Source organism: Eriocheir sinensis, chromosome 12, assembly GCF_024679095.1.
Source record: "Eriocheir sinensis breed Jianghai 21 chromosome 12, ASM2467909v1, whole genome shotgun sequence".
NCBI classification, from domain to species: Eukaryota; Metazoa; Arthropoda; class Malacostraca; order Decapoda; family Varunidae; genus Eriocheir; species Eriocheir sinensis.
This window is the reverse complement of record NC_066520.1, coordinates 14,444,593-14,457,208: the sequence shown is the minus strand read 5'-3', so window position 1 is coordinate 14,457,208 and position 12,616 is coordinate 14,444,593. Positions and strand designations below refer to the sequence as shown.

The following is a 12,616-nucleotide window of genomic DNA, read 5'->3' as shown; positions in this document are numbered from 1 at the left end:
TTCCCTTTCCTATCTTTCTCCTTCCCTCTCTTTTGCCTTCCTTTTTTCCCTCCTCTCACTCTCTTTTACCCTTCATCTCCTTCCCCCTCCCTTTCTTTTCACGCTCCTTTTTCCCCCTTCCTCTTTTCTTCTCCCTCTATTTCCCCCTCCTCTTTTCTTCTTTCTCTTTCTCCCCTCCCTCTTCTTTCTCCCCTTTTTTTCCTCTAATTACCTTTCCCCCTCCCTATCTTTCATCTTCTCTCTCTCTTCACCCTCTTCCTTTCCTCTCTTCTTTTCTCCCTCCCTTTTCTCCTCTCCTGCACCCGTCGTCGCCCCCTCCCTCTCTTTTTTCCCCTTCCTCTTTTCTATTTCCCTTTCTTTCCCCCTCACTATTTCCCGCTACCTCCTCTTTCCTCGCTCCTCTTCCCCTCCCTCTCTTTTCTCCCTCACTCTCCTCTCTGGTTCTCCTCTCATCCATCTAGCAGTTTCCTCCTCCTCCTAACCTCTGCACGTCCTTCCTTTATCATCATTCCTCTTCGTAAACGTTTTAATCACCTTTTTAAATCCTTCACACCAGACTGCCTCCGTTTCTCCTCTCTCCTTGACGCCCCCTCAACCTTGGCACCTCACGTTATACCTCCTTCCTCCTCTTTCTCCTCCTAGAACTCTCGCTCGTTTGATTAACCTCTACTTCTCCGCGACTCACTCACTCACTCGCTCACTAACTCCCCTTCCCTATTATCGTCAGTAGTGCATTTGTCATCCTGTAAGTTATCACGTTCTACTTATGTTTTCCTCCTCTGCTCCGTGTTTTCTCCTAGTACTGCATTCTCGCTAGTCTTTCTTCTCTTCCTCCTTCCCTCCCTCCCGGAAACATCGTCTGCTTTGAGCCACAGCTTCCTCCTGCTGCTCACAACACGTCGCTGCCTTCCCTCACCTGTAACCTTCGAATCGCACGTGTAGGAACCGCAGAGGAAAGAGACCGAGGTAAAATATATCGGGTTGAGAAATGGATCACTTAATTTTCGTAGAAGTTTGATTGTTATGCATGTGTCTTTCCTTAGTTGTTCTCTCTGCTATAATGCCTCTTCTTCATCACTGTAACCTTCAACTCACAAAAGGAGAAAAATATAACTAATTGAAAAACGGATACCTGAATTTTCATCGACATTTTCTTTTATTTGTCCTTCCTTCCTGTTGTCCTCTGCTATTTCTTCTTCATCGCTGTAACCTCCAACTCACAGAAGAGGAAAAATATATCGAAATGAAGAATGGATCCCTTTATTTTCGTAGTTTTATTATTATCTGTCTTTCCTCAGTTGGCCTCTTTGCTAGTGTTTCCTCGTCACCCCCAGCACAGTGTGGCCTTCAACTCACGGAAGAGAGAAAATGTTTCTAATTGAAAAACGGGCCCTTCATTTTCATAGACGTTATATATTATGTTTTTTTGTTTTTTTTGTTTCCCTACTCGGCCTTTCTCCTAATGTTTCTCCTTCGTCAGCAACACACCGTAACCTTCATAAGCCCCACGAAGTCGAGATGAAATGAAACAATGAAATTTTGAGCTGGATGAGAGAAAAAATCAGGAACCCATTTCATTTGAGACATCCTTGTAATAATAAGGATGTCTCAAATAAAATGGGTTTCTGATTTTCTGATTCTGATTTCACTTAGTCAACCTTTCATGTTTCAGTTTATTTACATTGCACTACACCCTTAACAAGAGTTCTGCCGTCACATGAGAGAAAACCAGTCAAACGACCAATCCCATTTGTTTTTACTTACCCTTATTATTATTATATTTTGCTGAGTTTACCTTTTATGTTCGTTACTTCCAAATCACTACGTCCTTTACAAGAGTTCTGCCGTCAAATGAGAGAAAACCAGTCAAACGAGCAATCCAATTTGTTTTTACTTATCCTTGTTATTACATTTTGCTGAGTTAACTTTATATGTTCGTTACTTCTAAAACACTAAGGCCTTAACAAGTGTTCTGCCGTCAAATGAAAGAAAAACAGTTAAACGAGCAATCCTATTTGTTTTTTTACTAATCCTTATTATTATATTTTGCTGAGTTAACCTTATATGTTCGTAACTTCCAAATCACTACGTCCTTAACAAGTGTTCTGCCGTCGAATAAGAGAAAACAAGCTAGTTAGAAACGAGCAATCCCATTTTCTATGACGCATTATTACCACATTCCATCGACCAACCTTTCTGTTTACTCTCGAGGCACCTTACCCTTAATCTTCCGTCCACGAAGTACCTCCACTGTATCGTAGGTACGTGCATCAATCACCCCCTTGCGCCCTATCCATCATCCCCTCATTCCCTATTCCCAGCACTTGCCGCGGGATATGGATGGCCGCGTCCGGGGTTGGTACCTTGCCCGGAGTCACGCATGCGCAGACTGGGCGGGGACTGAGTTGTCTTGTCCCTGCTCCGGTGACGTCTGGGTGTGGAGGCGCCCTAATTTACCGCTCACTGTGGCCCGGTAGGTGATGATTTACGTCCTGACCTGATTACCTGGTGAGTTAAGGCTATGGTGGTTCTCGTGGGAGGGTGAGGAGTGGGCGGACGAGGTGTGAAGGGGGAGAAGTGGCGGGTGTATTTACTGTATTATCTCGAGGTGCGGACGGAGGAGGAAGTGGTGATGGAGGTGGCGGGTATGGGTTGTCAGGAAGTGGCGCGTATAGGCTTGAAGGTTTGCTTGGGCGGGTTTTGTTGTGGTTGTGGTGAGGTGTGAGGTTTAATGGGGCGTGTGTGAGTGATCTGAATATGATGGTTGAAGGCTAAAAGGAAGGGGAGTCGGAAAAGTTATACGTATGCTCTCTAAATTATCGTACACTGTAGTTATCGTGAGTCCTCGAGTGCTGGTTTAGGTTCGTTACGTAGTTTGAATTAGTGAGGCTGTTGAGGTAAAAGTAGATCTATATGTTCAATGTTCTCAGCCACGGAGCAATTTAAGTGTGACTGGAATGCTGGAATCTTAGAATTTGAACCATATTATACGTTCATACCTCACGGGTCTAAATCATCTCGGTCGGTTGGTTCGAATCACGCGTGAGTCAAGGCTTCATATGTGTATTCTATTTTTTTTTATCTCTGTTCCTGGTACTTGCTACCGGATACTGTTTTGGAAATGAGTTCCTTTGATTATTAATAGTAAGTGAGGAGTGTATTTCCGTTGTAAATGGTAACGATGGTGGTAGTGATGTAACTGGTGGTGGCGCTTCTAAAGGGCGTTAATGAATTAAAATTTATGAGGGTTTTTTTCTAGTTTGATGTGATGCTGACTGGTTATGACACTGGCTGGCAGCTGAACAGGCCTTGAGTGACACAGGTGTTGGTAGGGTGGGCGCCAGCCGCCAGGCAGATGGATGGGTGTGAGCGCTGGAGTATAATGGTGTTGTCTGTAGGGGCAATTTTTTTTTGCTTCTTACACTCAGATAGAAATTATCCTGTTTTTGAATATATATCTCTATTTTTCTATAACAATTTTCTCCAGTTTCATATATGGCCTAACAAGCCACAAACAGTAATGCTTAAATACATGTCTTGCTGATGAATAGTAGTGAGACCAGTTGTAATAGTAGTAGTAGTAGTAGTAGTAGTTGGAGGAGGAGGAGGAGGAGGAGTAATTGTGTGAGTTAGCAGTAGTAACGGTAGTGATGATCGAAGTAGGAGTCCCTAAGTTTAGATATTTATATGAAGAAAAAAATATTGATACGAGTAAAGCAGGAATTAAGGAAGAGAAGGGGTGGGGGGGGGGGGGGGGATGCATGGCGAGGCGTCGGTGGCCAGTGAGTGAAGGGTTCGGGGGTGACAGACAGGCAGGCAGGTGCGTTGTCCAGGTAAAGGAAGGTAATTGTTAGAGCCCTCAGCGTGGCGGCGACCAGGTGACTTGTGGCCGCTGGGGTTACGCTAAGGAGAATATACATCACCATCAGCGTACGGGGAAGGCAATATGGTGGTGGTGGTGGTGATGGGTGATGACTTTATTTGTGGTGTGGGTGCTGATTATTTGTGGTGATAAGTGGTGGGTGCTGGTAATTGATTGGTGATGAGAACGGGTGTAGGGACATTGGTGGTGGTGGTGGTGGTGATGATAGTAGTATTAGTTGATGTTTGATTGTTTTTCGTGGAAGCAGGATTGGTGATAATAGTCTTGGTGGTGGTGGTAGTGGTGAAATGGCGGTGTTGCAAGTGGTGATGATTATGGTGCTAACAATGGCAGTGGTTTTGGTGGTGGTGGTGGTGGTCCTGTTTACACCACAAATAATGATTGAGGTGGTGTAATAGTTGGTGGTGGCGGAGATGGTGGTGGTGGAAGTCACGAGAAAGCGGGAATCGTGTTTACTTTATTGACGTTACGCCATCTTGGGAGCGTTAAGTAAAAACTGCCGTGATTCATGGGAGTGTGGCGCAGCTGAAATTGATTCGCTGTTCCTTGTGTTGCATTGGTCACATGGCGGCGGTGGTGGGCGGGGTGGTGGTGGTGGTGGTGACGGCGGTCGTGGTAGTAGCTGTAGTAATAGTTGTTGTGGTGATGGTGGCGGTACTGGTAGAAGTGAACGCAGTATTTGTAGTAGTGGCAGTAGTAGTAGTAGTAGTCTTTCTCTTTTCACCCCCAATAAACGTAATCTACCCTACCCCCAATCCTCTCCTTTCCTACCCAATCCACTCGTCCTTCCCTCACTCCCCAATCCTTTCCTCCTCTCCCCACCCCCACTAACCCCACCCCACCCTTACTCCCTTCTACTAACTCCTTCTATCCCCACTTCTATCCCCACCACCTTCTCACCCCCGCCCCACTGCCCCACTCCCCATCTCCCGACCTCCTCCCCCACTCCGTTTCGCCTTCATTGCCTCGGGAAACCACTGACGAGGCCAATTTTCCGCTCGAATCCCACCTCACTTTAATGTAAACAGAGTGGAGGAGGAGGAAGAAGAAGAGGAGGAGGAAGAGTGGAAGGAGAAGGAGGAGGAGAAGTAAAGAGTATTGTTGTAGGTTGTGGTGATAATGTGGTGATGGTGGTGAAGATGGTGATGATGGTGGTAGTAGTAGTAGCAGTAGAAGTAGGTCGTAAAAGTAGTAGTAGCAGTAGCAGTAGTTGTAGCAGTAACACACACACACACACACACACACATACACACACAGACGATCACGTGAGCCCGTCTTATTACTCTCCTTCCTCTCCCTCTTCTTCCTTCCCTTCCTCCCTCCCCCCTTCCCTCCCACGGGTGTCAGGGGCCGGGGGGGGTGGGGGGGGGAGAGAGGGAGTGTCTGGGTAAACAGGACGAAGGTGTGAAGCGTCCGCCGGAGTGTAATTGCAATGGCGGAAAGGAGGCGGAATTATAGGGGGGGAGGAGGAGGAGGAGGAGGAGGAGGAGAGCGGAAGGGAGGGAGAGGAAGGGGAAGGAAGGTAATAATTCAATAGGCCTAAGTTCGTGATAATCTCCCTGTCTGGTGGGGTTAACGTTGTTGTTGTTGTTGTTGTTGTTGTTGTTGTCCATGCTGCTGCTGCTTTATGAGGTGTGAAGTAAGGACCTATTTTTTTTTTTTGTCACCGTTTTTTTTTTTTCTTTTTTTGTTACAGGTGTTTTCAAGGTATCACGTTTTGCGGAAGAGGAGGGTCTGAGAAGTCTTATCAGTCTTTGAAACTTTAATAAACAACATCTAAATTTTCCCCTCGTAAAAATGTGTATATAGGATCAAAAATTCAGTAAAAGAAGTTAGTACGGATGAACCATTAGTAAAACAATGAAAAACATGGATGAAGCAAATATTAGACAGTATAATTTCAAAGATTTCAGCAGGAATGTGTTAACAGTAACTGAGGTAGTGACTGCTTTGATCAAACATAGCGCTCATAGACTTTCGAGTTAGCATGGCAAAGTCCTTTATGCTCAGACGCTTTCGACTTTCGCAACATATTCCCAAAGACCACAAAGGAGATTAGTCAGGTTCTCACGAGTGTTTTTCCATTAATGTTACAGAGGCTTTATCACACTAACGCTAGACTCATAAAACTACCCATGGAAACACCCACGAAATCATAAAACTACCCATGGAAACACCTACAAACTCATAAAACTACCCATGGAAACACCTACAAACTCATAAAACTACCCATGGAAACACCTACAAACTCATAAAACTACCCAAGGAAACACCTACAAACTCATAAAGCTACCCATGGAAACACGCACAAACTCATAAAACTACCCATGGAAACATGCACAAACTCATAAAACTACCCATGGAAACACTCACAAACTCATAAAACTACCCATGGAAACACACACAAACTCATAAAACTACCCATGAAAACACCCATCAACTCATAACACTACCCATGGAAACACGCACAAACTCATAAAACTACCCATGGAAACACGCACAAACTCATAAAACTACCCATGGAAACACTCACAAACTCATAAAACTACCCATGGAAACACGCACAAACTCATAAAACTACCCATGGAAACACGCACAAACTCATAAAACTACCCATGGAAACACTCACAAACTCATAAAACTACCCATGGAAACACGCACAAACTCATAAAACTACCCATGGAAACACTCACAAACTCATAAAACTACCCATGGAAACACCCACAGACTCTACAAAAGCCTTATTAAATTTGGATGTTTGAGCTTCGAGATATTTAAGGATATGGCCCAATGTCACATAAGAAGGGTGAAACGGTATAGAGCAATCCACAGAGTCAGCAGCCTTGTGTGTGCTGACTGGCCTCTTGCTGACTTTTTGCTCTGCTTCCTCGCGTCATCATGATAATTGCTACCTTCTCTGTTTTTCAGTTTTTTTTTTTTTTAGCAGCCCCTTCGGTTTATGTCCAGATCACGAGTCCGAAGGTTTTATTGTACTTTTGATCAGTGTGTAGCCTTGTGTGTTTTCCCTCTTCCTCTTCCTTCTCACTTCTATTTTGTTTTTTCTTTCGACATTTCCATCGTCTTTTTATTCTCTTCTTCCTCCTCAACAGTTTTCTCTCTTCTTCCTTCTCAACAGTTTTCCTTATTCTTCTTAATAGTTTTCTCTTATCATCCTTTTCAAAAGTTTTCTCTCCTTCTTTCTCGATGGTTTTTCTCTATTCTTTCCTCTCAACAATTTTCTATACTCTTCTCTACAATTTTTCTCTCAATTCTTCCTTCCCGACATTTTTTCTCTCTTTTTCCTTCTCGACAGTTTTCCCTCCACCTCCTCCTACCCTCTCTCTTTCTCCTCCCCCTTAAATTATCCAATCAACAGGTGACATCGGGGCGTAAGCACAGGTGAACCGGGACATCCTATTCTTTGTCAGGTGTCTGTCCCACGGTTACCTGAGGGGCGGGGGTCATGGTAGGGTGCTTGGGAGTTAGGGAAATAGTAGAGGTGTATTTTGAGGTGAGTGAAGGATGGTGGGGATGTTTGAGGTAGGTGATAATGTAGGGGGATATAAGGGATGGGTTTAAAAGGACGTTGTTGGGGTACTTACTGCAGGTGAGATTGTAAGGTATTGAGGCTGTAAGGGGAGAGTGCAAAAGGAGGTAGTTAGGTTGTGTTTTAGAAGAGTGAATTTGGGGAAGGGATTGGGGCTAAGTTATTGGGGTTAAACGAGGGACTGGAATACTAATTGGAGGTGAGATTGTAAGGTATTGGGGTGATACAAGCAACTAGGAGAATGAAAGGAAGAAAGAGTTAGATATAGATAGCTTAAAAAAATAGATATATAGAAAGATGAGAGCCAAATGGATCGGGAGAGGAAGAAACGAGGAAGTAAGGAAGAAAGCAAAGATTCAGAGGCGAAGGACGGAGGTGGAAGACGAAAAAACAGATGGAGGTGGAGGACGAGGAGGAGGTCAGAAAGTGGAGAGCTGATTGAGGTGCAGGAAAGGTGGAGGAGAAACGTGAGTCGTGGAATGGAAGAAGTTCAGAGACGGGTTAAAAAAAAGAACGAAAAAAAGTAAAAAAAATAGATAAGTTAAAATAAGTTCGAATTCAATATCATCAAAACAAGATTGCAAAACGTGTTCGTGATTACGTCTGCGGATATCTTTTTTTTCTTTTTTTCTTACTGAGAGAGAGAGAGAGAGAGAGAGAGAGAGAGAGAGAGAGAGAGAGAGAGAGAGAGAGAGAGAGAGAGAGAGAGAGAGAGAGAGACTGAGATTCCTTATATATACCGTTTTTCATGTCGATTGTATTGTATCATTTGTTGACATTTTGAGTTGCGTCATTATCTGTATTATTATTTTATATTCGTACTGCTTTGTTCATCCTATTCTGTGTATTGCCTTGTTCATCCTATCATGTGTTAGTATCGTTGTTCATCCTGTTTTGTATGTATTATCTTGTCCATCCTATCGTGTGTATATAACCTTGTTCATCCTATCCCCTCTACGCTACATTGTTCCTCCTATCGTGTACATATAACCTTGTTCATCCTGTCGTCTCTTCGTTACCTTGTTCATCCTATCCTCTCTAGTTACCTTGTTCATCCTATCGTGTGCATATAACCTTGTTCATCCTGTCGTCTCTTCGTTACCTTGTTCATCCTATCCTCTCTAGTCACCTTGTTCATCCTATCGTGTGCATAACCTCGTTCATCCTATCCCCTCTACGTTATCTTGTCCATCATGTCCTTCGCATTACGCTGTCCATCCTGCTCACCACATTACGTCGTCCATCACGCCGTGTGTATATTACCTGCTGTGCTGCGCCTCTGAGGGGAGAAGAGGAGGAGGGGGAGGAGGAGGGCATCTTAGTCCATTTTCATTATTTATCACGTTTTGCGGCGACGATCGCTTTATTGAGGGTAATGGAGGTGTGGACGAGAATAATGGTGGTGAGGGGAGTGGTGATGGTGGTGGTGGTGGTAATTGTAATGGCGGGGGGAGGAGGAGGGGGAAGAGAGGGGTGGTATAGTAGTGTGGCAGGGGTGGTTGTGGTGGTGATGAGTGGTGATAGCCTTGAGTGGAATGGTTTGTTTGGTGGAGAAGGTGGTGGTAGAGTAAGTAAGGGAGGGAGTGGGGGGGATGATATTGGGTGTGGATGGGGGTGTCGTGTGGGGAGTTGGTTGGGTAGGGTTGTTTTAGGGCTTGGGTAGGGGAGATGGGGGTGAGAGGATGGGAGATAAATAAATGGAATATGGTTTGATGGGGAGGTTAAAATCGGGTAAGAATTTGGTGTTATGAAATAGATCGAGAATATGGAAAGAGAAGAATGGCTTTATTATTCCTCTGCTTTAAGTGAAAGGAAAAGTACAAGTATATAAGGAAGATCAGGGAAAGAGGGACGGTTTTAATAAGATAGAAATGTAGCAAAGGGAAGAGGTTTTAAAATACAGTTAGGAGAGTAATTCAGTGCACCGAAGAAGAATGAGAGAAGAGGAACTCCGGATAGATGCATGAATATGGGAAGACGAAATATGTTTTTTTAGTTTAGGGAAAGGAGAAAGAAATTGGTTTGTGTATGGGGACAAATGGTTACCCTAATACTATCCCCGTTGAAGCCATATGGTAGTTTCAAAGAAGGCGGCTGAAACTTAATATTAACGGTGAGTTTTTAATCATTAGCCATTAACTTGAAATTAAACCTTCGACATTTTACTTTATATAGTCGTAGGCTTCTTATTTTCCCTGTTTTACTTTCCACTCCTTGCTCAGTCCTCTCTGAATACTAATATAGTAATACAAAGTTTCGTGTTTTCATTTCAACTTTGGCGATTCAAAACTATGATTTAGCAGTATGAAGCATGTCCCGCCTAAGATATTATTAGTATGCAACAGTGGCGCTAGGAGACCAAAGGATGAAATACTGCTGAGAAGAAGAATGAAATGCTGATTGACGAATTGTAATGGAAAATGGAGGAAAGGGAAAACATAATCTATAAAGCATAAAGCATATACAAAAGTTAGCGTTGCATATCGCCAAACTACTGATTAAAGGGATAAAGAGAGATGAGAAAAATGATTGGAGAAGGGACAAGGGGATCAACCTGTAGCCTATTATCGACTGGCTAAGCGAGATGGAGCTAGAGGCAAGGATTCTGGTCGAACTTAATATCGTAATGACTCAAAACAAATCAAAAGGGAAATGGAAAAGAAGATGCGCTATAGATCATGAAGAGGAATGAGTGGAAAGGGATCGGAGAAAGAGAAGATTGAATAAAAAAAAAAGCGGAATGAAAATTAAACGAAAAGAATAAGGAACAGAAAAAAATGACATTGCAGCAGAAGTCAATTTCATCTTTTTGTATGATATTTTATTTATCTATCAATTTATTAATTCATATACCTATTTTTTGTGTCTGTCTGTCTGTCTGTTGGCTAGGTAGGTGGGCAGGTGACGGAAAGGTTGATTAGCAAGGTGTGACTGCGTGGGTGGCAGGGTAGGATCGAGAGGAGGGAGTGAATGTGTTTGTGTGGGAAGAAGGGCGTGGCTGATAGGCTGGACTGGACGTCTGGGCATCTGGGCGGGAAGGTGAAAGGAGACCTGGTGGGTGGGAGGGGATGTGGGTGGCAGGGATGGACAGTAGGATCAAGAACTTAGCTGAGTATTTTTCATGGTAGATTTCATTGTTGTCAAGGTTTCATCTGTACTCACTGCTCGCCTGCTCACCTGTTCTCCCTGGTCTTGGTTGAGAGATTACGAACGGTTTTTCTTCTTGTTTATTTAGTTTGACGTTGGTGTTCTGACCGTTCTAAGCTCAGGACTTATGATTCTAGGTCTTCCTCATTTCTTTCCTTCTTATTTTGTGTAGTGTGCATCGGCCTCCCGTCAAATATCCACTTCCTTCCATACTTAATTCCTTCATTCCTTCCTTCCTCCACTTCCTTCCTCTCTTCCTCTCTTCCTTTCTTCCTTCATTCCTTCCTTCACCTCCTTCCTCTCTTCCTTCCTTCCCTCATTCATTCCTTCCTTCCTCCACTTCCTTCCTTTCTTCCTTCCTCCACTTCCTTCCTCTCTTCCTTCCTTCATCCTTCCTCCATTTCCTTCCTAGACATCCACATTCCCCAAACATCGACATCCCAAAAACATCCACATAACCCAATTATCCACATTCCACCCCGAAACATCCACATGCTCGTCCCTCACGTTTCCCCAACCCTTTTACTTTCCCCTGCACCACCGCCCACGCCTTTCCCGCCCACCCAGCCCTCTCCACCTGTCCACACCTTTCCCGCCCACCGCGCCCTCCACACCTGCCTGCCCCTCTCCATGTTGCACAAGCGGAAGTGTGACGCGTGACTGTCGGTGTGATATGATGCACACACACACACACACACACACACACACACACAGATACAAAGAAATAACAGGAATTTATCGCATATTGTATACATTTGATCTATTTCTCTCCCCCTCAGGTTTATGTATGTGTGTGTGTGTGTGTACATTTGTGCGTGTGTTATGTGTCTACGTGTTAACCGGGAAGAATACCTGCACACCTTCCGTCTACACGTCTACACAGGTAAGTTTGATTATCTTTAGTGTTGTCATATTCAATTCCATCTTATATTGCTTTCCTTTTTGGGTCTTCTGTTCCAGCAAGGTAATAGGAAATAAGTCACGTGTGCATGTTTGGATTTTTTGTAGTGATCATGATTCTGGTACAAGGACGTTGAAGGTGAGAAATATTACTTTGTAGCATTTTATTCATATTTTATTTCTAGCCTTCTGATGGAGTGAGATATTTAGAAAGTTGAATATGTTTTGTGTTTGTGATCTATTTTAGTATTCATGTATATGTTGAAAAGGGTGTTCAGGCCAGCTTTATATTTATATAGTCTACTTCCTTTTGCTTATATTTTTCGTCCTTTTTGGGAATAGCAAAGAGTGCGCTTTCCTAGGGAACATAATGAGCTAACAGAAAACGATTATATTTCTGTATCGTTACTTGTTATCATATTCGTACATTTGCTACAGGAATATTTAAGGCAGTTCTTCTTTTATATTTATTACGTTTGTTTTAGTTCTCTTCATGGGGGAAAAAAAAGCTAATGGGATATGAAGACTAATTTGTATATGATTGTTTGTTGCTGTTGTCGTGTATGTGTTAAAAAAAGATACCCAAGACATTATTTATTATCAGTACTATCTATTACTATCACTTTTCTTGCATCTTTTATGATAACAATCTGAGGTGATGGGAAATTACATCTGTCTGTCTTTTATGATTTATTGCATTCATTCTTCTGTTAATTTAATATTCATGGCATTTTTTTCACTTTCTCTTTTACAATAGTTCCTACATCCTCTATGGAAAGGAACACAAAGGAAGAACAAACAACAGCAGACCTGCTGGTCCTTACGAGGTTGTTTGTGACAAGCTACACTAACTATCTAATCAAAGGTGGAAGATGAAGGACAGCAAAGGCGAAGGCTCCTCCCCACCCCCCCATCCCTCCAGCCAATGCTGGCAGGAAAGGAAAAAGAACCATGCAGCATGGAAAAACTGCATGGAATTTATGTAGGAAAGAGGAAAGAACTACCATTACTGCTACCACTAACCGGGCGATAAAAGCGGACAAGGACACCAGTATTCGAAAGAACTTAACGTTATTACGACAATGAGTAGTATCTTAGTTGCTGGTTGGATTCAAAACACTTGTCTAATCTATTCTTGA

At 43.2% G+C, this 12,616-nt stretch overlaps 1 long non-coding RNA gene across 1 annotated transcript in view; it reads left to right on the top strand.

Moving 5' to 3' along the window:
• Positions 1 to 11,355: 11,355 nt before the first annotated feature.
• The window catches only part of LOC126997457 (uncharacterized), a 229,222-nt gene continuing 227,961 nt past the window's right edge, over positions 11,356 to 12,616 (top strand). The window contains exon 1 of the long non-coding RNA XR_007752129.1: positions 11,356 to 11,460. This is a non-coding gene — a long non-coding RNA (uncharacterized LOC126997457). The remainder of the gene's footprint in view (positions 11,461 to 12,616) is intronic.